The sequence below is a fragment of the Cupressus sempervirens genome, chromosome 5 (assembly GCF_028749045.1).
Source record: "Cupressus sempervirens isolate cs-2001-9-10 chromosome 5, ASM2874904v1, whole genome shotgun sequence".
Classification (NCBI taxonomy): Eukaryota; Viridiplantae; Streptophyta; class Pinopsida; order Cupressales; family Cupressaceae; genus Cupressus; species Cupressus sempervirens.
The window spans coordinates 341,911,771-341,933,474 of NC_143122.1; positions in this window are offsets into that span (position 1 = coordinate 341,911,771).

Consider the following 21,704-nt stretch of genomic DNA (forward strand, 5'->3'; position numbering starts at 1 on the left):
AGACCACCACCTTGATAGTTCCATTTGTCAGTGATGAGCTTATGTTCTTGGGGATACTTTTGGCTGAAGTGATCAAGGCGTGCTTGATTTCTTTGAGGTGCATTCTTATGTAACCATTTGTTGATATCTGGAGTGAGCTCCTCATGAAGAGGGATTTTTGAGGATACAAAGGTTGTTGGGCCAAACTGTTTGTATCAAGGAGGTGGAATCTCCTTAGCTTTGTGATATGTCGGTCGTCCATGGGCATGTGGATCAAGTGGGAGTGCCCCGACAGCAAATGCATCTGACAGACTATACTCTCCACAACCTTTGTTATTGATCTTCACAGTAGACAGGGTAGAGGCGAGGATGGTTTCTGGGTCATTGTAAGTGTGGGATGAGCTGGCGATGGATGTGCCGATATCAATTCTAGGGCAATGGTTTGTATATGAAGCTTCAACCACATTGCAGTAAGCAAAGGGTTCTGGATCGGCATGGATGGTTACCTCAGTGCCCTGATGCAGAAATTTGACGCACTGATGGTACGTGGATGGAATGACTTTCATGGCATGAATCCATGGGCGACCGAGGAGGATGTTAAATGGTAGGTTTAGATCAATAACATGGCAGAGTGTCTCTTGGATGACTGGCGCAACCTTGATTGGTAGCAAAATAGTTCCTTCTGTGGTTCTTTCCAAGTTGTCATAAGCTTTGATGGTGATAACCTCACTGATGATATCTGCCTCAGTATACCTAGCTTGTTTTATGAATTTTAGGGTGCAAATATTCAAGGCTGATCCATTATCTACCATTACTCTTTTCACAGCAAAGTTGGATACCATGATGGCTATGCGAAGCGGAAGATTGTGATCTGCCTCGACCACGGGTATGTCGGTGGGTTTGAACAATAGGGCACATGAGGATGACAGGTGTCCAACAAGATTACAAAAATCAGTAGCATTGATATCAGAAGGGACATGAGATTCTATGAGAGCACTGTCAAGGATGTTCTTGTACACAGGACTAGTGCGAAGAAGGTCTAAAATGGAGATTTGGGCTGGCATGTTCCCAAGGTGTTCCAAGATATTGTACTGGCTTTTTGATGGAGCTGATGGTGTTGGTGTAACAGGTGGGCCTGCGATGTTAAATCGCGCTCTTCGAGTGGTGACTGCACACTCATTGTTTGGTCCTTGGATATTGATAACATTGACGAAAGGCTCTTTCTCGGATATACAACCTATAAGGCTACCATAGTCTATATAGGATGAAGTGTGGTCATTGTTCTTCCCATGCTATTGGTTTGGCTGACGGTTGTTGGTGTTGTTGTTGGTTTGGATAGGTGCTTTTCCAAGATTTTGGTTGTGGTGTGGAGGAAAAGCATTTTGATAGATTTGTAAGCCTGCATTGGGAGAGGTTTGGGCACCAACAGTGATTTCCTTCCGATCAATGAGATCCTGCACATAGTCTTTCAGTTTCATGCATCTGAGGGTAGTGTGACCTTTTACCCTATGAAATTTGCAGTACTCATTATCTTTGTACCATGCAGCTTTGGATTGGCTTGGGTCAATTTGCTGGGTAGGAGGAAATTTGATGAGGTTTTCCTTGACTAATTTCTCAAAAATGACATCCAATGGCTCACCAAGGGGTGTATAATTTCTAGGTGTAGGTTGGAATCTAGGCTTTTGTCCTACAGCTACATTGATGGCATTAGCTTGATTGCTAGACCCTTGAAAGTTGGGTCTTGGATTGTGGTGTTGATAGCTTTGGTGATTATGCTGTTGGTAATTGATAGCTTGTTGATTGTTTGGTTGATATGGTGGGTTGGACAGATTTTGAGAAGGACCAACAATATTCACATGTCTGGTGTCAGTGACGCCATCTGTTGCAACGTGCTTGCTTTTGTTCCAATACCTAGACTTGTCATTGGAATGTGATTGATTTTGGTTGGCTTCCTTGTAAATCTTGACCACACCATCTTTAATGAGTCCTTGCTCAAGGATCATTCCTTTCTCTTTGATATCTTTGTAGGTCTGCAAACAGTTCATGGTCATGTGGTGAGCCAAGCTAGGATGGGCATTATCAATAAACATTTTCACCAGATGGCGCTCTGGCAAGGTGCAAGATATGCGGGTGGTAAGGGTTTGCCATCTTTGCAGGTATTCAACAAGGCTTTCTCCACCTTTTTGCTTAGTGTGGACAAGGTCAACTATTGATAGCTCTGTTTCAACAAGATGGGCATATTGGGCTACGAATGCCTCAGATAATTCAGCAAAGTTTTTAATTGTGCCATAGGGGATTCTATAAAACCATTCAAGAGCTGGTCCAGCCAAGCTTTTGGGAAAAAGGCACAAGAGGAAGACATCATTGTATGCCACGTCCTGGCAGTGCATGTAAAATTCTTTGATATATGTGACAGGGTCTCCTTTTTCTCTGAATTTGTCAAATTTTGGTACCTCAAAGTGTTTGGGAAATGGTGTCATGGTAATGGCTCTGTCAAATGGGTAAGGACACACATTCTCAAACTTGAATGTCTTTGGATCATTCCCTTCTTGGATGGCTTTCAGAGTTATCTTCATTTGCTCCCATTCTGAATTGATAGGTGATGGCTGGGGTGCCCCCAATGTAGGAGTGCCTTGAGGTAGGTATGTGCTGGATGGGGCCATTGAATATGGATAGCTATGAGGGATTTTCTGATAGGGATTGTACATTGTTTGGGCAGCTGCATGGTGGATGACAGGTTGCTGTGGGGGAGGTGGTGCATATTGCTGCATGTGCTGTGAGGCTTGCTGTTGATATGGGATTTGAGGTTGGGATTGAGGAACATAAGCTGGCTGTGGGATAAATGGATTGCTTTGTGGAGGTAAGGTATAAGATGGTTGTGAGGCTTGGGGAAAGGATCGTGGGGCTTGTGGGGTTTGACCAATATATGTGGGTTGTGCCCCCATTTGGGATGGTATCTGCAAATAATTGGTGGTTGGCTGAGGTGGTGGATTAGCTCCTAGAAGTGGCATTGAAAAGTAGTTGGTAATTGGAGGTAATGGATTAGTTGGTGGTGGAGGTGGTGGGAATTGAAAGCTTGGGAATGGAACTGATGGGGTTTGATAGCTTTGTGGTTGGATTTGGAAGCTCGGTAGAGTGGTGGCAGGGGCTGGGTTCACTTGGGAGCTTGGTAGGAAATTGGTAGTAGCTTGTGGGATTTGATAGCTTTGTGGAGTGAGGGTAGTAGCTTGTAGATTAGTGGCTAATGGTATTGAGCTCCCAAGACCTAATGGAAATGATGGGATTGTGCTTTGGGCTGTAGTGAACAAGTTGGGGGTGATGAAAGGTTGATTACTTGGCCCCATGGGTGGCATCCCTGTTGTATATTGCTGAGGTTGGCCAAAGATGCTAGCACTTATTTGGGAGATGGGTGGATTTGGAAGGCTGGGTTGGGGAGCAGCAGCAGCAATAGTGAAGGGGGTGAACAGTGAGCTGTTTTGGGTGAAGGGGGTTTGGAGCGGAGAGGTATGAACCAAGGATGGAGTGGTGGTGGTTGGGTTGGCTTGTGGCATGGAGATTTCAACTTGGGTGGATGATGGTATGTTTGGGTCTGTTGGATCATATGGATTGGCTGGAGGCTCTTCTTTTGGCAAATATTGAGGATAATTTGGATCATAAGAGCCTATGGGTGGTGGTAGCTGCCCAAACAATGGGTGAGATGGATCTGATAATGGAGGGGGTCTTCCAAAGTCAAAGGTTCCTACATTTTCCCTTCGAAAATTAGCCATGATTGTCTCTTTGTTCTTGTCTATAATGGCATTTACCAATACTGCATTTCCTGGTTGGTTCATGAAAGCTTCAATGTCAGTACATGATGGCATAGCTTTCTCTGGGCTGAAGGATGGATGAGTGCTCAAGGGGGGTGAGGCTGTTCGATCCAAATGATAGGGCTCCATTGTTTCTTTCTTCTTGGCTAAGTGAGTGACGGGTGGCATGAAAAATGCTCCTAGGGATGAGATGCAATAATGCTGATGGATGCAAAAGGGGTAGGCTTCTCTATGCAAATGATTTCCTAGGTTAAGGCAAATCTATATGACAAAACCTAAGGAGGATTGGGTTGTAGATTCTAACTTCAAAGATATGTTGCCAAAGCACAAAAGGTCTGCTTTCCTATGTGCAATCTTGGTGGTGATTGTGTCAACTTAAGGATAGACTGATGATCCTTTAGGAAGAACACGAGATTGACCACTTGTGGATCTCAACCTTTAGCTCAAGGTGATGAGGGATAACAAGTGACAAAGATGGATTACCTTAGACAAAGCTCTGTCAAAGGGATAACCTTGGTGAGATTGATGGATTTGGAAGATTTTAGGAGTGGCAGACTTTTGGCAAAAGTGACAACAATTTTGAAAGCTTAGATGTGCAGATTTTGGATTGCTGGCTAGATGGTTTGATTCTAAATGAGATGGATGAGCTAATAATGCTTAAGGGGATAACCTAAGATGGCTGGCTTTTCTACAAAGATGACTCTAAAGTGAATTTTAATCAAGAGGATGTGGAGAAACAAGAGGGTCTAATCATAGAAATCATGCCTTGTTGGTAAGGCATAAGCAGGATTAACTCTTGGATTTTGGCTAAATTTGATGGTGCGCTCTAACCAGGCCTCTTGAAGTGCTTCGTCGGTAGCTTTGTTCTCTGCTTTGTGTAGTTTGGAAATTCGTGGGCTCGGTGTTATTTCTTTTCTCTTGGTTGAAAGTTCCTTGTATGCTAGAGATGGTTTGAGTTTAACTTTGTGGAACTTCTGTTTGGGTTTGGGTTGCTCTGACATCAATTTCTGAATCTGCTTGTCTTTGAAAGATCTTGGTTGTTTTGTTTCAACTCGTTCAACTTCTGGAATAGGCAGTGACTATGCTAAGTATGCCCTAACCTAGGATTGACCAAGTTTGGCAAACATTCATTCAACAAATAAAAGATCAAGCAATAGATAGAAACAACCAGATAGAAGTTTTTGATTCTCAGAAAGTGACACTTGCGCCAAGGAGTGTGTATGTTCTACAAATGTTTCGATCAGTCACCTCAAACACATTAACATCCAAGATGGTTGTCTACAAGGCTGATAGTTGGTTTAGCTAAAGAGTCCTCGATATACCCAAGGTACGTGAGGCCCAAATCTGTAGATGAGATCAAAAAGATGTCACACAGTCGAGAGGAGCGGTAACCCACTTCTCCTCTTTCACTTCTCAAGGGTATAAAGTTACTTGAGGCTTAGCCCGAGTGACAAAATCTTGATCCCAAGAGAGGTGTCTTTCGATTCACCTCCCAATTCTTATACTCCGCCAGAACACTGGAGTTGAGGTCGTCCAAGGGGTGATGAAATCCCCAAGTAGGCCTCCTAAAAAGAAACAAGGTTTTGGATCCTAATCTTATGCACCCAAGATGGCCTCAAAAGACGACAAGGGGAGAGAAGACTTGGATGACCTTGGGCTAAAAAACATGCTTGTTCTTTTACCAACTGACGCTTAAGTTTTTTGATCTAGACTTTGCAAGCACTCATGTTTAAGATACAATGTTTATTCCAACTTGAAGCGCCAACAAAAGTAAATCGATTGAAGAATGCAAACAATAAGAAGAGTTAGGGTCAACAAAAGCAAACTCGCGCGCCCAGAGGCCCTCCACGTCAAGTATCGATTAATTTTCTTTAAGGCATTCAAGATTGAGTGTGAGTTTGTTTTAAGCCCAAAACAAAAGTGTGTGAGATTCTATTTCAAGCGCGCGCCCGGAGGCTCTCCACATCAGTTGTTGTTCAATTTTAGTGCCCAAACATGAAGTGTGATCAATTTAATCTAGAGTTTTGATCATTTAAAATTTTTGATAAAGTTAAAGCAAACATTCAAAGACCAAGTGAGTGAGTTAGATTGTGGAACATTTAACACCTTTTTCAAGTAGACCCATCCCCATAAATGGTGCTGAGATTGCAACCAATGGTTAGTATTTGATGGGTGATTAGAAAAGAGGTGAGTCCAAGGAACTACTCAAATTGATTTTTGCAAATTTGTATTTTAACTTAACAAGGTTTCTTAAATATCCAAAAATCAAACTTTACCTAGATTGCATGTGGAAAAGAGATTTGTTTTGTTCAATTTTTAGAAGCTCCAAATGAAGTGTTTGATATTGCAATGGTTAATTGATCCTTAGAATTCAAGATTGGATTTGTTGTTTTAATCATGCATTCAAGGAAAATTTGATTTTAATCCATGGCATTCAAGAGTGATTTTAGCAACATGCATTCAAAGAAAAGTGGTTAAACATTCAAGTGTTTTCTTTTGAGCATTCAAGATTGAGATCTTGTGTGTTTTTTTAAGAACTTTGAAGTGCTTTGTTTTAACCTTAGATCATTCAAGATTGTTTTGGACTCAAAAGTGAAAATGACTCTTTGGACTTTGGTTTTCATTCAAGATTTTGTGTTCTAGTTTGCATATTTTAAGCCCAAAAATGATATTCCTAGATTGTTTTGATGCATGAAAATCCTAAGAAACATTCAAGATTTTGCAATAAGACATTTGTTTGGAACAAATAACAAAGCTTTTAGGACAATTTTTGGCAACCATTTAGGACTCTTAGTTTTCATGAGATTTTTTAAAAGAACTTTAGTGTGCACTTAGTGTTGATTTTGAACCTTTTGAAATGGAAACTTGAAGTTCTTTATAAATTCCTAAAAATGAAGTGTTCCTAATTTTGCATGAATGCATCTAAAACCTTGATGTTGCAAGGATGCAAATGATTAGATTGGTTTAGTTTCACTTGTTAAAAGATTTTTTCTTTCTTGCAAATTTTTAATTTTCCAATGGATTTAAGTATGATTTGGGGGTTCATTTTAAGCACTAAAAAGAAGTGTGTATGATTTTGCTTCCTTAAAAAAAAAATGGCCAAGATCTCCCATAAGAAGAAGAAGAAGAAGTAGATGGAATAAGAAGAATATAGACAAGAAGAGGAAGAAGAATTTTAAGTTCTTTGTCCACCTATAAGCTTGAAAAATCTGCAAACACTATGAGATAGATTATGAGTTCCTTTGTCTTCTTCATGCTCATGTGGACCTACAAAACCAATTTATACAATCCTACCAATCACAAAAATAAGAAAAATTAGCCAAAATCAGCAAATAACATACAAAAATTGACTAAAAAAGCTAATGAAGATGACCCATGCGGGGTTCCACCGGGTGTGCCAAAATGTATATGAGCAATGTTAGTATGCTAATAGAAACTAAATTTAAATAAAACTTCTACAAACTAAACAAAATTCATAAACTTCAAGATAGACTAAGATGAACTCTCAATTGAGAATATGAGCCATTAATGGGCTCTCTCAATGAGAAGCTCTCTTGTTGAGTAGCTTTGTCTAAATAGATAGGATGTATGCTCAAGCTTTATACTTCAAAAAGGGCTTCAAATGGAGTTGGAATTTGGGTGTGAGTGTATGGTTTTGATGTAAAATGGCTTCTCAAAATGGCATTATGACTTTACTTCATAGATTGTGTTATTTTGCAAAGGGGAAGGATCCAATTTATAGGCAAGAGGCTTGAGGGATTGAGGGCTAAGATGCAAAAATGGGAAAAAGCTTATGGAGGGCTCAGATTGCATGAGAGGAGAGCACATGGATTGTGATTCCTTATAGCCAATCAAGGAGTGACACATGTCACATGGTGAGAGGATGGATGAAAGGGGAAGGATGAGTCAACAAAGGAGGCTCAAGGGATAAAATCTTCATAAAGACCCTCATAAGTTCTTGTAAGAGCAATAAAAGGGCTTGTAAGAGTCATTTATGACCTAGTGGACTTCATAAAGTTTTATGGTTGAGATATTTTGAGGGTGATGAGAGCAATTTTGACTTGGACTTGATTAGGAAGGTTTTAAGCTTGTTTAGGCTTGTGCAAATGATTAGAGGATGGATTAGGATGGTTTAGGATTAGCTTAGGGATAGGCAAGTGGATGGCATTTAATGAGGGTGGGTGAAGGAGGAGATATTTGTTAACTTTTGCTTGGGTTAGTAAGTTTTAACCCATGTTTAGGGAATGTGACAAGGTTAGGAGGGGATTAGGATTAGGTTTAAAGACATCTTCTAGAAGAGTCTAGACTTTGGATGAGGATAAAGACTTTCTAGAATAGTCTAGAATTTCTTAGGATGAGGATGAAGACTTTCTAGAAGAGTCTAGAACTTCTTAGGATGAGGATAAATTAGATTTTTAGGAAATAAATAAAGTTTTATTTATTTCAAGGGTTTGGGTTGAGGAGATATTTATTAAAACTTTTTTAATAAACATGAGGATTAATATTTAATCTTAATTAAATATTTTGAGTTGGGATTAGGGGTAGGAAATGATGGGATTAGCCTTTAATCGAAATTAAAGAAGGATTAGAAGATTTTGGAAGAGTTTATTGGTCATAAGGAAATTGGCCAAGTTTTGGGCAAAAAATAAATTTATTATTTATTTTGGGATTTTTGGTCAATTTATTAATTAAATAATTAATAAATAAAAAAATAATGTTTAAATAAGATTTAAACATTTTTGGGAGGGATTCCTTAATTAAATATTTTAAATTAAGATAAAGGGATTTAATGGCATAAAAATTAATTAATTAATTAAATAATTAATTAATTAATAAATGATGATGTCATCAGGACTTTTTCAGAAAATAAAAATACTTTATTTTCTAAAGGTTTTTTAGGTTTCTACAAATGGGAGTTCAAAGAATGCATGGGATAGGATTCATAGAAAGTGAGAGGGACATAGAGTAGGGATGGGAGAGCGAGAGTGAGAGAGAGAGGAATGGTTGTTCAAAGAGTACATGGAATAGGATGCATAGAAAGAGAGAGAGGGACACAGAGTAGGGGATAGGAGAGAGAGAGAGAGAGAGAGAGAGAGAGAGAGAGAGAGGATGGGGGATCAAAAGGTACATGGGATATGGTGCATAGAAAGAGAGGGAGGGACACATAGTAGGGGATGTGAGAGGGTGGGATTGGGATAAAGAGATAGAGAGGTGAGAGAGAGGAATGGTGATTTAAAGCATACATGGAATAGGATGCATATATAGAGAGAGAGGGACATAAAGTATTAGATGATAGAGGGAGAGGGAGGGAGGGGAGAGACAAAGGGAGAGAGAAGGGGGGAGAAAGAGAGGGAGAGGGAGATGGAGAGAGAGGGAGGGAGGGAGGGAGGGAGAGAGAGAGAGGGAGATGGAGACAGAGGGAGGGAGGGAGGGAGGGAGAGAGAGAGAGGGGGGGGGAGAGGGAGAGAGAGATTGATAGGGAGTACAACATGGGGGTTCAAAGAGTACATGAGATAGGATTCATAGAAAGAGATAAAGGGACATGCATTAAGGGTTGGGAGAGAGAGAGAGAGAGAGAGAGAGAGAGAGAGAGAGAGATGAGGGAACAAGTATGAGATAAGATGCAAAGAAAGAGAGAGGATGGGATAAGGAGGGAGGGAGAGAGAGGGGGAGAGAGTGAGAGATAAATTATTGGATGAGGGGGGGGGGAGAGAGAGAGAGAGAGAGAGAGAGAGAGAGAGAGAGAGAGAGAGAGAGAGAGAGAGAGAGAGAGAGGATGGGGTAGGGAGCGAAGGGAGGAGAAATGGGGAGAGAGGGAGGGAGAAAGAGAAAGAGAAACATAGAGATAGAGTAGGGGAAGGGAGTTCAAAGTGTACATGGGATAGGATTCATAGAAAGAGAGAGGGAAATAGAGTAGGGGATGGAGAGAGAGAGAGAGAGAGAGAGAGAGAGAGAGAGAGAGAGAGAGAGAGAGAGAGAGAGAGTAGTGGATAGGAAAGAGAGAGGGTGAGATTGATAGGGAGTAGAGGATGGGGGTCCAAAGAGTACATGGAATAGGATGCACAAAAAGAGAGAAAGGGACATGGAGTAGGGGATGGGAGTGGGATAGGGGGGGGGGGGGGGAGAGAGAGAGAGAGAGAGAGAGTAGTGGATAGGAAAGAGAGAGGGTGAGATTGATAGGGAGTAGAGGATGGGGGTCCAAAGAGTACATGGAATAGGATGCATAGAAAGAGAGAGAGGGACATAGAGTAGATGATGGGAGTGGGATGGGGGGGGGGGAGAGAGAGAGAGAGAGAGAGAGAGAGAGAGAGAGAGAGAGAGAGAGAGAGAGAGGATGGGGGGGAGGTGAGGGAAAGAGTACTCAAGATAGGATGCAAAGAAAGAGAGAGAGGATGGGGTAGGGAGGGAGAGTGAGAGTGAGAGAGAGAGAGAGAGAGAGGGAGAGAAGATGAAGTAGGGAGAGAGGGAGGGAGAAATGGAGAGAGGGGAATCTAGAGGGAAGGAGGGAGGGAGCTAGAGAGAGAAGGAGAGAGAGAGAGAGAGAGAGAGAGAGAGAGAGAGAGAGAGAGAGAGAGAGAGAGAGAGAGGGAGAGGAATGGGGGTTCAAAGAGTATGTGGGATAGGATGTATATAAAGAGAGAGGGGGGCATAGAGTAGTGGATAATAGAGGGAGGGAGAGAGGGAGAGGAAGAGAGGGAGTGGGGGGGAGGGGAGAGGGAGGATGGAAAGAGTACAGGATAGGATGTAGAGAGAGAAGATGGGGTGGGGAGAGAGGAAGGGAGAAATTGAGATAGGGTGGAGGGAGAGAGTAGGGGTCTGTATTGTTGTATGTGATTTTGAATAGGGTGTACACACTATAGCACACATGCACTAGGAGAATTACATTTCTCCATAGTGTGTGTGCGCTTTAGCACACAGGCGTTATTGAGAAATCCATTTTTCCATAGCACATATGTACTATAGCATGCATGAACAATGGCCTAGGCTCAATAGCCCTATGCCTATAGCACGTACACACTATAGTGCATGCATGCTATTGGAAATTTTAAAGAAAAAAAAGTGTCATATTTTTGGTACCACAACTTGGTGCATTCACCCATTCATATGATTTTGATGTTTGTATAGATGAAGTCAAGATGGTTGATGTGTAGATTTGTTCTTCTTTTTGGGATGGACTAGAACCCTTTGGTGAAAATGAAGTTGGTTGGAGAATTTTCTTTTGACATCAAAGTATAGGACATACTTTTCTATCTATCTGGGGAGTTTGATCTAGTAGCATCTTGCATAATAAAATAAAAGAAGGCATGATAAAAAAATTAATATATATATATTTTTTAAATGGCGGAGAGAGAAAGTGACAAAAATTGGAGAATTTTTTTTTAAATGAAAAACAATGGAGAAAAGAGGGAAAAGGGCATTTAATGTTTTTTGCCAAGCCAACTTGTGGATTGAGGGTTTATTTAGTATAAGGGTTTATTTAATGTAACTTGCTAGGCCAACTTGTGACTTGGTTTGGTATAAGTAGAGGATCTTATATTGTCATTATTTATTCAACCTGGTATCCAACATGAAGGAAGTCAGCTAGAGAGGAATAGCTGATAAGAGCAAAGCTTTTTAGTAGAGCTAGTAACTAGGGCTTGAGAAACAAGAAGGTTGCTTGGTGGCTTGCGAACAAAAGTTTAGATTCTTCTTGGGGTTTCTACCAAATTGTGGATTTGGGTTAGGTAGGGTTTGGATCTTGCAAGATCATGCAAAGCAGTTGTTGTATTTGCTTATATATTTGGCCATAACCTAGAAGGCCTTACAATTGGGAATGTTGGATGTAAATATTATGATTATATTATGAGAATTGGAATTATTTTGAATCTAAATCTCCATGTTATTAAGTATATTCTACTATGCAATTATTTGTTGGGGGATAGGACATCTCCTTTGGGGATTCTCTAGCCTTGTACTACATCAGTCTTTATACATCTTTGTATATGGTGAAGTTTATTATTGTGAATTCCTTGTGAATATCTATAGATATTTATCAAGTTTAATTAAGATAACTGAGTTCTCACAAGAATAACCATTTAGTGTTATTCATGTTCATTATCTTAAGTGTCATTATATTAAAATTTCAAGATTTATTAAATATTGAGTTTTCTCCTAGGAGTAGTTGTAATTGTTTCATCATCTCTTGCCTATATAAAGAGGTCATTTTTTATTTGTAAATTATATTATCTTAAAATTATATATATTTCATGTTGAGCATCATTATTCTCTTGATTGTGGAGGTCCTATCTATCTTTGATCATGACAAAGTGGTTACAAAATCCACCATATTGAGAATGGTTCAATTTTCATTTCTTTCTCGATAAGACCCTTCACCAAATTTTTTGAGGTCCTAAGAGGTTTGTGGATTATCAATTTGTCTTTGTTTCCAATCCACAATATGATCCATATTCTTTATTTTGATCAATCAAATTAATATTTTTCTTCAATCTTTATAGACCTACATTACTATTGGTACATGATATTTTAAACTAGTTACACTTCTAACCCAATCCCATGCATCGGTTTACAAACCCAACATAGTTTCAGCACTAGAAATCCCTCAAACTTTAAAAAATCACATAATTTATTTTCTTTATGGAGTCAATTTATTACAAGGCAACACATGTAATAATTTCCATATTTACCTACTCCACCTACTCATGAAGAAATGGTTCTCTACTTTAGCTATCTTTTTTCTCTCATGTCCATGTGTTTATGTAAGGTTTTTCTCTAAGGGGAGATAAGTGGTATACAAGAATTGGATTATGGTTTTTCTTTAATCACTAACCCTTCTTTCATGTACTTATTCATTATGTGGGAGTTATTGTTAGCACCAATTGATAATGCTAATAATATTTGTAAAAGAGTCACATCAGTTGTTATGTCGTTATTTATGTCAAGCTAGATTGGTGAGACATTATGCCAATTTAAAAGAGTGTTATATGATTTGATTAATGAAGAGGATTTGAAGAAACTATAATGATGAAGACAATATTGATAAGTGTGTGGATTTCAATGGGCACTTGATGAGATACTTTGATTGTATATTGTTGATTTGATTATTTTACATGATTTGATTTAGTGTTGAGATCATGTATGTATAGGAAAGATATGAAATCATAAAGTGAGAAGACAAAGAGATAGAATGTTGCACTGAGATAGGTATTTTATTTAGTGAATGAAGAACTCAGTGTCATTGACCTATTATAGTTGTCACTAAGTAAATGAAAAGTGTAGTTTTCACTAAGAAAGAATAACCAAAATAAATAGTGTTAACTAAGCATATTATTGATCGAGTGAAGTAGAGTGTTAACCAAGCAAGGAAAAGAAGAATAGTTTAGAAGAGAATTGATTGGATGATGATTATTAATGAAAATAAAGATTGTTTGAGAAGTTTTCAAGATAACCTGATGAAGCTAGTTATTAGATCTATGATTGGAGAATTCAAAGAAGAATTGATGAAGAATATTTAATGATTAGAATTGAAGCACAAAGTTCAAGGTGAAGGCATGATGCCCAAGTTCTTAGATTCAATGAACCTAAGCTAGATGAAGACCAAATGATTGTGATTAAGTGGTAAAGCAAGGGAGAATTTGATTAAGAGGCCCCTGCAATAATTTTTCTATTTAAGGGATGAACAAGATGTTTATTGTTTATGATCAAGGTATATGTGAAGAAGAATATAGAAGGTGAAACTGAGAAGAACTATATTGATAGATCAAGAAAGTAAAGTGCAAACTTGATATGTAAGTGAATTGATTAATCATAATCAAGAAAGAGGGTGAAAAAATGACAAAGAATGAGTGAACTAGAGATTTGATCAAGAAAAGGTAGTTTCTTTTTCAAATATATCATTTCACAGTTACTCTCTAAGTATTGTAGTACATAATATCTTAACCAAGTGGACTTAATAGTCTTATTTGTAAAATAATTTTCATTGTGGAATTCCTTTGGATGTTTGTAAGTCCTTTAGAGTAGGTTGCTCATATTGAAGAGTGATAAGGTCTAGATGATTTTTGGCGTAAATGTTAGAAAGTAAAGTCCACCAAGATAACTGAGAGGGGGTGGCGGGGGTATCAATTTTCCAATTAAAAAAACTTTTATCAACATTATTAAATATAAAACATGTAATCAATAAGTGAAACAACCATAGCAAGATCACCATACACAATAACATTATATTTGTTAACTAGGGAAACCCTTGATCAAAGGGAAAAAATTTGTGGAAATGGTACCCAGAAAATGATATTCTAATATATAAGTTCCTTGTAAGAGGATGGACCTTGTTAGAAGCCAATGAATTACATTCAATATACATTAGTGCATGTTAGGAGACTTTGAATACCTGTTAGGAGATTCCAACCCTATTAGAATTTATATGCCAACCTTGCTAGAGGTTGTGAAAGGTAGATGGACCCAATGTCCAAACAATGTTACAGACAAGATCACCAAACTCACTGTTCAACTGATCTTAGTACTATCCTTCACAAAATAACATAAATAAACAATTTTCCACAACAACCACTTTTCCAAGAATAGTCTCTTTGAGAGGTTGCAGTGCCTTAATGACACTAAACACATCTCTGATCTCAAGATATTCAATATCAGGTTTACTTGATCTTACATCCACATTTGCATACTCACTTTATACATAAATCACACAACTTGATCTTCGATATCCATATTTGACAAGGAAAATGAATTTCCTTTATTCTAAGTCCTAAATATAATTATTTGATTTTCCTTGAAGCTTTTTCAATTTACAATTAATATAGCACCACACTAAGATAAAAAGACACACATTACATTATATATTTTCACAATTTCATAATATTATCAGCTCATAGTCTTCACAATCCTTTACACCTACAACATCATACTTAGCACAATCAACAACACCATCTTTGTCATGTCTTCTACCTCTCTGTACAAATACACATAACTAGATTCTATCTCTGTTAGGAAATATAATCAAAATAATATTAACAACTTCTTAGGAACTTTGTTAGAATGTTGTTTCAATAAATCTCAAATAATTGTCATCTATACTCAGCTTCTTTCATGCACAATTAACACATAATCAAGACACTATTTAGAATATGTCCTCAATTTTGCATAAGATCATCTTAGATCCATGGACTGTACGACCTCAATCTCAATCTCCTTCTATGCCAATCTTCATATAATAACATATATGTTGACATCAATGACAAACATAGAAATGAATGCAACATAAAATCATGACATAAATCTCCCCAAAGCACTAGCAATTCTAGGGTACTCTCCCATAGGAATGTTATAAACATTCATGCTTCCTAATGTGTGTGTGTGTGTGTGTGTGTGTGTGTGTGTGTGTGAGTGAGTGAGTGAGAGAGAGAGAGGGGGGGTGGGAGGGGGGGAGGGCCGGGGGGTTGAGTTGAAAGGAAGGAATGGAGAGGGAGAGAGGTTATATTATGTTTTCTATAAAAAAATAGGAACTATTTTTCATCTACACAAGGTTTGACCCATTTAATATTATCTATTTTGTAAAAACTCTAGTAGTGTAGAAAGTATATTTAGAGTACTACAATTTATATTTTTACACATCTCTTCATTTTGAGTGGTGACCCTCAAATGTCTTGTCCAAGTTCATGGCTACTTGATTTTAGAAAAAGGGTGTCCACTTATTCCCCCATTTTCTATAACATCTTGGTGCACTTACCCAATACCATTAATAATAACATAAGCATGTGATTGAAATCCAAGTAGTGCATCTAAGAAATGGATACACTATAGAACAAAAATTAAGGATGGAACATGAATAAATTGGAACCAAAAATGAAGGAGGTTTTGTAGGTTTTTGAATAGGGGATAGAAAAGGAGGAGGTTTTGTTCTAGGTTCTAGAAATCATCTAGTGAGAAGTGACGACTTTTTTATCTACTAGTCTTTGGGTTCTGCTTTCAATAGTGGAGTTTCTATTGAAGAATCCAAGAGTATAGGTCAAAGTGAAAAAAAAATGAGGTGGAAGAATATAAGTGCTCTAAAAAGTGGGATTTCTAGGAAAAAGGCTCAATTTTGGGAGAAAATCATAGAAAGAATTATGAACTGGCACTTGGAAATGGTCATATTTATCTGGGATAAAACCTATAGGTAAATATTCTTTACCAAAAGTTAATGATATTTCTAACATAAAAAAGGGGGAATACAATAGTTTTTTTCTAGACCCTCTTATGGATCATTCTATTTCATCTATGGTCCTTTCCTTTGTTGACATGTTTTTTGGTGTTAGGCCTTACACTGATTGTGTAAATTCTTTCATTGGATCTAAATGACATCTAAAAGGGCAAGTAGATTTAGTGGCTATGTTCAAGGGTCATTTTTCATTTTTTTTCTCAACTGATTAAGACTTGGATAGTATTCTTTGTGATAGTTCATAGATGATGGGAAAAGCTACTTTGGCCCTTCAAAACTATGATCCTAACTTAGATCTTGATGAATGATTTTTCAGTCATCCCCTACTTGGGTTGCCTTCCTAGATTACCTCTTAAATACTAGAATAAAGATGTTTTTAGAGGATTGACTAAAGCTTTCTAGGATATCCTATCTATAGACCCTATGACAACTTGTAGATCTTCTTTTGTATATGCTAGAATTTGTGTCAATATTAATCAAAATATGGATATTACTCATGATATTGTGATTCACTCTAAGATTGGTAAATGGAAGCAACTAGTAGAGTATTTATTATTTTTGTTTTGTTTTTTCTTTGTAAGAAGATAGATCATTACACTATACATTGCCCTCATTAGATTCAAAAATAAAAATAGATAGGTATTGACCAACTGGGGCAGAAAGAGAAGAAAAAAGGAAATTAAAATTTTAGAAAGAGGTCAATAATGGTAAAACTTCCAGTGGGATTCCTTTAGATCCTTCAGAGGTTGTTGGAACCCATAAAGTATTTATTCAAAATGGCAATCCTAAGGTTATTCAAAAATATTGAAGGAGGTCAAATCAATTGAGATCCAAGAAAAGGATTCTAAAAGCAGGACTCGACCTAAGTCAGGTAAGACAAACAACATGGTTTCCATTGACAAAAATCTAGAAGCTCTTGTCCATAGATCTGAGACTACTGTTACAATAGAAATAGTTAATGAGAACAAAAAACCTATTGAGGATAATAGGTCATTATGATTATGCATTCTAATGGAGTCACACAAGAGGAAAAATAGATTAAACCTGTTGAGGAAAATAGTATCATTTGCCTTTGTAATCCAATGGACTAACTAAGGAGGAAAAAGAGTTTTATCCCCTTGTCCACTTAGGAGATTAGATCAAACTAGATGACATTTAGTTTAACAAGCTTATTATAGTTCCAAGATCTCCTAGAAAGAAAGTGGAATCAAGAAATATTGAATTCCAAAATGTTGGCAGGGTGATGAAATCGATTATTCATTTACAAAAGCTATGATATTAGTTTGGATAAATACAAAGAATAGAATATTGTAATTGGGAAACAAGTGACCATCTAGGAAGCTTGCTCAAGGGGAAAAGAATGAAGATCATCTCTTGGAACTTTAGAGGACTTAATAGTCCCCACAAGAAGGATGTTCTTAGAAATATAGTTAGAGATCATAAACTTGATATTATTATGATTCACGAAACTAAAATGCTTAAGGATTTTATTTTTTAATTTAAACTTTTCAAAAATGGTAGAGTGATTAGCAGTGACTCTAATGGTGCTTTAGGAGGTATTGCAATATTCTAGAATCTAAAATATATTAAAGGTGATCCCATTTTTATTTATAATTTAATATTTTTTCTATTAATTTTCTTCATTTAAGGAATAAGTTTGAGTGGGTCTCTTCTAATATCTATGTCACTAAATAAAAATATGGTTGTGCTGAATTTTGGAAGAAATTAATTTTTTTTAGCAATCTCTTTCCTAATGATTGTTGGATGATTATGGGAGACTATAACACTCCTTTCAAAGATACTAAGAAAGTTGGAGGGTTAGTGTCTCTTCTTGAAAATAGAATTGATCTTATGGATTTTATCAATAGGTAGGCTTTATTGGATGTTGATTTGGAGGGTAAAAAGTTTACTTGGTCTACTACAAGATTAGGTAATGATCTAATTCATGTCAGATTGGATAGAACTCTCCTCTCCCATGAATGGTTGCAAACTTTTTCCTTCTCATTGACTTCCTTTCTTAAAATTGGTTCAGATTATTACTATACTAGAGTTTTAGAAAATACCTCATTAGGCAGTAACTCTAGGACCTCCTTTTAGATTTAAAAAAATGTGGACTACCCATCTGATATTGGAAATAGTATTACAAGATGGTGTGACATTAAAGTGGAAGTCACAACTCTATTTAGAGTGGCTAAGAAACTAAGTAATGTAAAAGAAGATGTAAAATAATGGAACAAGGAAGTATTTGGGAATATTTTTTATGATAAAGGTTTTATTCAAAAAGACTTGAAAATTATCAAAGATCAGACTCAGTAGATCAGTTATTTAGATCAGCTAAAGGAACATAAAAATTTAAAGCTAGTTGAATTACATGACATTGTATCTTAAGAAGTGTTTGGAGGCAAAAGTCTAGAGCTCTTTGGCTTGAAGTGGGAAATAAGAACACTGAATTATTTCATATGACAGTTGTTAAACATAATATAGCCAATGGAATTAAGTCTATTTAAGCCCTAAAAGGAAAGCTAGAAAATGAGTAAGATATTAAAGAGGAAATGGTGGGTTACTTTTCTAGGATTGTTTCTACTAATATGAATTTAAATTTGGCAAATCAAGATGATCTCCTTTTGACTATTCCCTCTTGGTAAACCAGGATTTTATTTCTAAGGATGGCATGGATGTTTTCAAACAATTTGTTGCATCTTAGTTTCTACTAAAATTAATTAATACAAATTTTATTTCTCTACTCCTTAAGACCCCTGGTGCTAATACCCTAGAAAAATTTAAACCCATCAGCCTTTGTAATTCAATTTATAAGATTATTTCTAAGGTTTTGACTTGTATACTATCATTCCTTCTTCCTAGCATCATTTGTAACCAATAGAATAGTTTTTTTTACGGATAGATAAATTATGGATTCTATTATAGTAGTGCGTGAAATGTTCAACTCCTTGAGGCCTCAAGTAAAGAAGGTTTTTAAATGAAAATTTAACTATCTAAATCCTATGATAGGGTGGAATGGCCATTTTTATATAAAATTTTGAAGGCATTTTGTCTTCAATTCCAAAGTCATCTAGTTGATCTATTAGTTAATCTCCACTTTGACTACTTTGGTTATGGTGAATGGCTCTTCTTCTAATTTTTAAAAACCTTCTAGAGTTCTTAGGTAAGGAGACCCTATCACTACCATTCTCTTTTCTATAATGGAAAAATCATTGGGTGGATTCATTAATAAAATTTTTCTTGAAGGAATAATATCTAGTGTATAGAATCTGTTGATATCTTAACCTAACCTCATGAAAAATTCATTGATGATACTATCTTTTTAGGGGAAACTACAATAAAAGAAGATAAAAACCTAAAGCTAGCTCTTACTTCTTATATTGATGCAATGAGGTAACAAATCAATTGGGATAAAACTAATCTTTTCTTGATTAATACCCCAGAGGAAAGACAGAAAATTTTCTAGTGTTCTTGATTGCAATATTTTTGTGCTTCCCTCAACCTATTTGGGACTCCCCCAAGGAAATAAACCTCCCAAATCTTTATAGAACACTATTTTTGATATAATTAATAAAAAAATAGTAGGGTGGAAAGGATCTACTCTCATTCAAGCTAGAAAATTCCAACTTCTTGAATCTACTCTCCAAAGTGTGTTGGTTTATGCTCTTAGTATGTTATCTATTCATGCAAAGTTTATGGATATCATAGATAACATTCAAAAATAAATTCCTTTGTTTGGGTGTTAAAGAGAAAGGGAGACTTCCTCTAGTTTTTTGGATAGTATTTGTATGCCTAAAAATAAAGGAGGATTGGGGTTAACATTGGTGAGAATGGTAAACAAATGTTTATTGGAAAATTAATGTTTGCAAATTTTTAAAAAGGAAAAAAAAATGGAATAGAATATTAAAAAAATTTACCTCATTGATAATTCTATGAAAGAAGAATTACTTTTGAATAATTAAATAATAAGTGGATCTCAGATCTAGAACAACATTCAGAAAGCTAGAAATACTACCAATCTAGTTAAACAATGGATTCTAGGTTATGCCGAGAGAAACAATTTCTAGGAGGGTCACTGGTTAATAGATAAAGCATTGAAAGAGTATTTGGAATTAGAAGGGTTAGATGATATGTACAGATATCTATAGAAATGAAGTTTCTAATTACTAGAGAAATAATGAATGGATTTCTTTAAATGAGGTTGATCTCAAATTAGAACCAATTGAAGTAGAATTGAAACTTTGGTTTATTAAGCCTTTTCAAGATGATGAGTTAATTTGGTTACATAATCCTAATGAAAAGTTCTCTACATATTTCATTTACTCTTTTTGCGTCAAAAATGTTGAAAGTCCATTATGGGCTCCTACCTAGAATAAATTTTTTATTCCTAAGATTAATGTCTTCTTTTGGGTCTTTTTACAAAGTAAACCATTTACTATTTCTAGAAGAGATTTTCTTATTCCTAACTATTTTTATCTTTGTTGTAAAGAAATTGAACCAGTAGCCTCGATCTCCTCTTGTAATGCTCTTATTAGATTCTAATGTTTGGTCATCTCTTCTCCTACGGTTAAACGTAAGTTAGTTGTTCTCCAATTATGTGCAAAAATTCTTTGAACAATGGTAGTGCCTAGTTGCTAATGAAGATCTTGCAAAAATATGGAAAACTATAGCCCACCATACTATATTGAATATTTGGAAACAGAGAAATGCAAATATTTTTCGTGATAAGAAGGATTAAGCTAGAATGATTAGAGATAAGATTTTTAAAAACACTCACAACAAATATTATGGAGAATAAAAAAGTGTTTATGAAGGATAATAGAAACAATTTGAAAAACTAGAATTGTTTTGGACTTAAAAAAGTTATTAAAAAGGGAAGAGATTTTTTTTGGACATAACCTTGTACTAGATGGATCAAGGTTAACTTTGATGGCATAATGAAAGGAAATTATAGAAATTTAGATGTGGGGGAATTCTAAGAAATGAAGGAGGTGGATGTATTACAGCTATTGCAATGCCTTTGGTCACTCAGTCTAGCCATGTGGCAGAAGCAGTGACAACATTGTAGGCAATTACCTTAGCTAAAAAGAAAGGCTACAATAATGCTTGGTCAATTGGAGATGCTCTAACATTTTCAATAATATCAAAGGAATTAATAAGCCTTCGATGAAAATTAACCACATCATTGAAAAAATTAAAGCGATATTCCTAAGTTCTGATAAATTCAAAATTTCACATGACTTTTGTGAAATAAATAAACCAATGAACTTACTTGCTAATTATGGTATAAAATGAAATTATAGTTCCAAATGGGACTGTACTTTGGAGATGAGTGGTAAATTAATTGATGCCATTAGTTATGACAAATGCACCCTTAGAGTAGGGACCATTTTGATAAATGATTGAAAAGACTTTTTGTACTATCTTTCATCATTTCTCAAGATCCATTTGTATGTTGGCATGGGTTTTCATATCTTTTATATTAATACCACATACTTTCTAGGCATCTAAGTTTCTAACAATGTTCTTTCTTTTATAAATTACCATTACTATCTATTCTTAATCTCCCTAGGTTTCTAAAAGAATTTATAATTTTGAAGTCCACCATTTTTTATTCTGCATCTTCTCTATGAAAATGGATGGAAGGAAAAACCATGCTCAACCTAAAGAATGTGAATGGATGAATGATGACCTTGTTTGGAGTAATA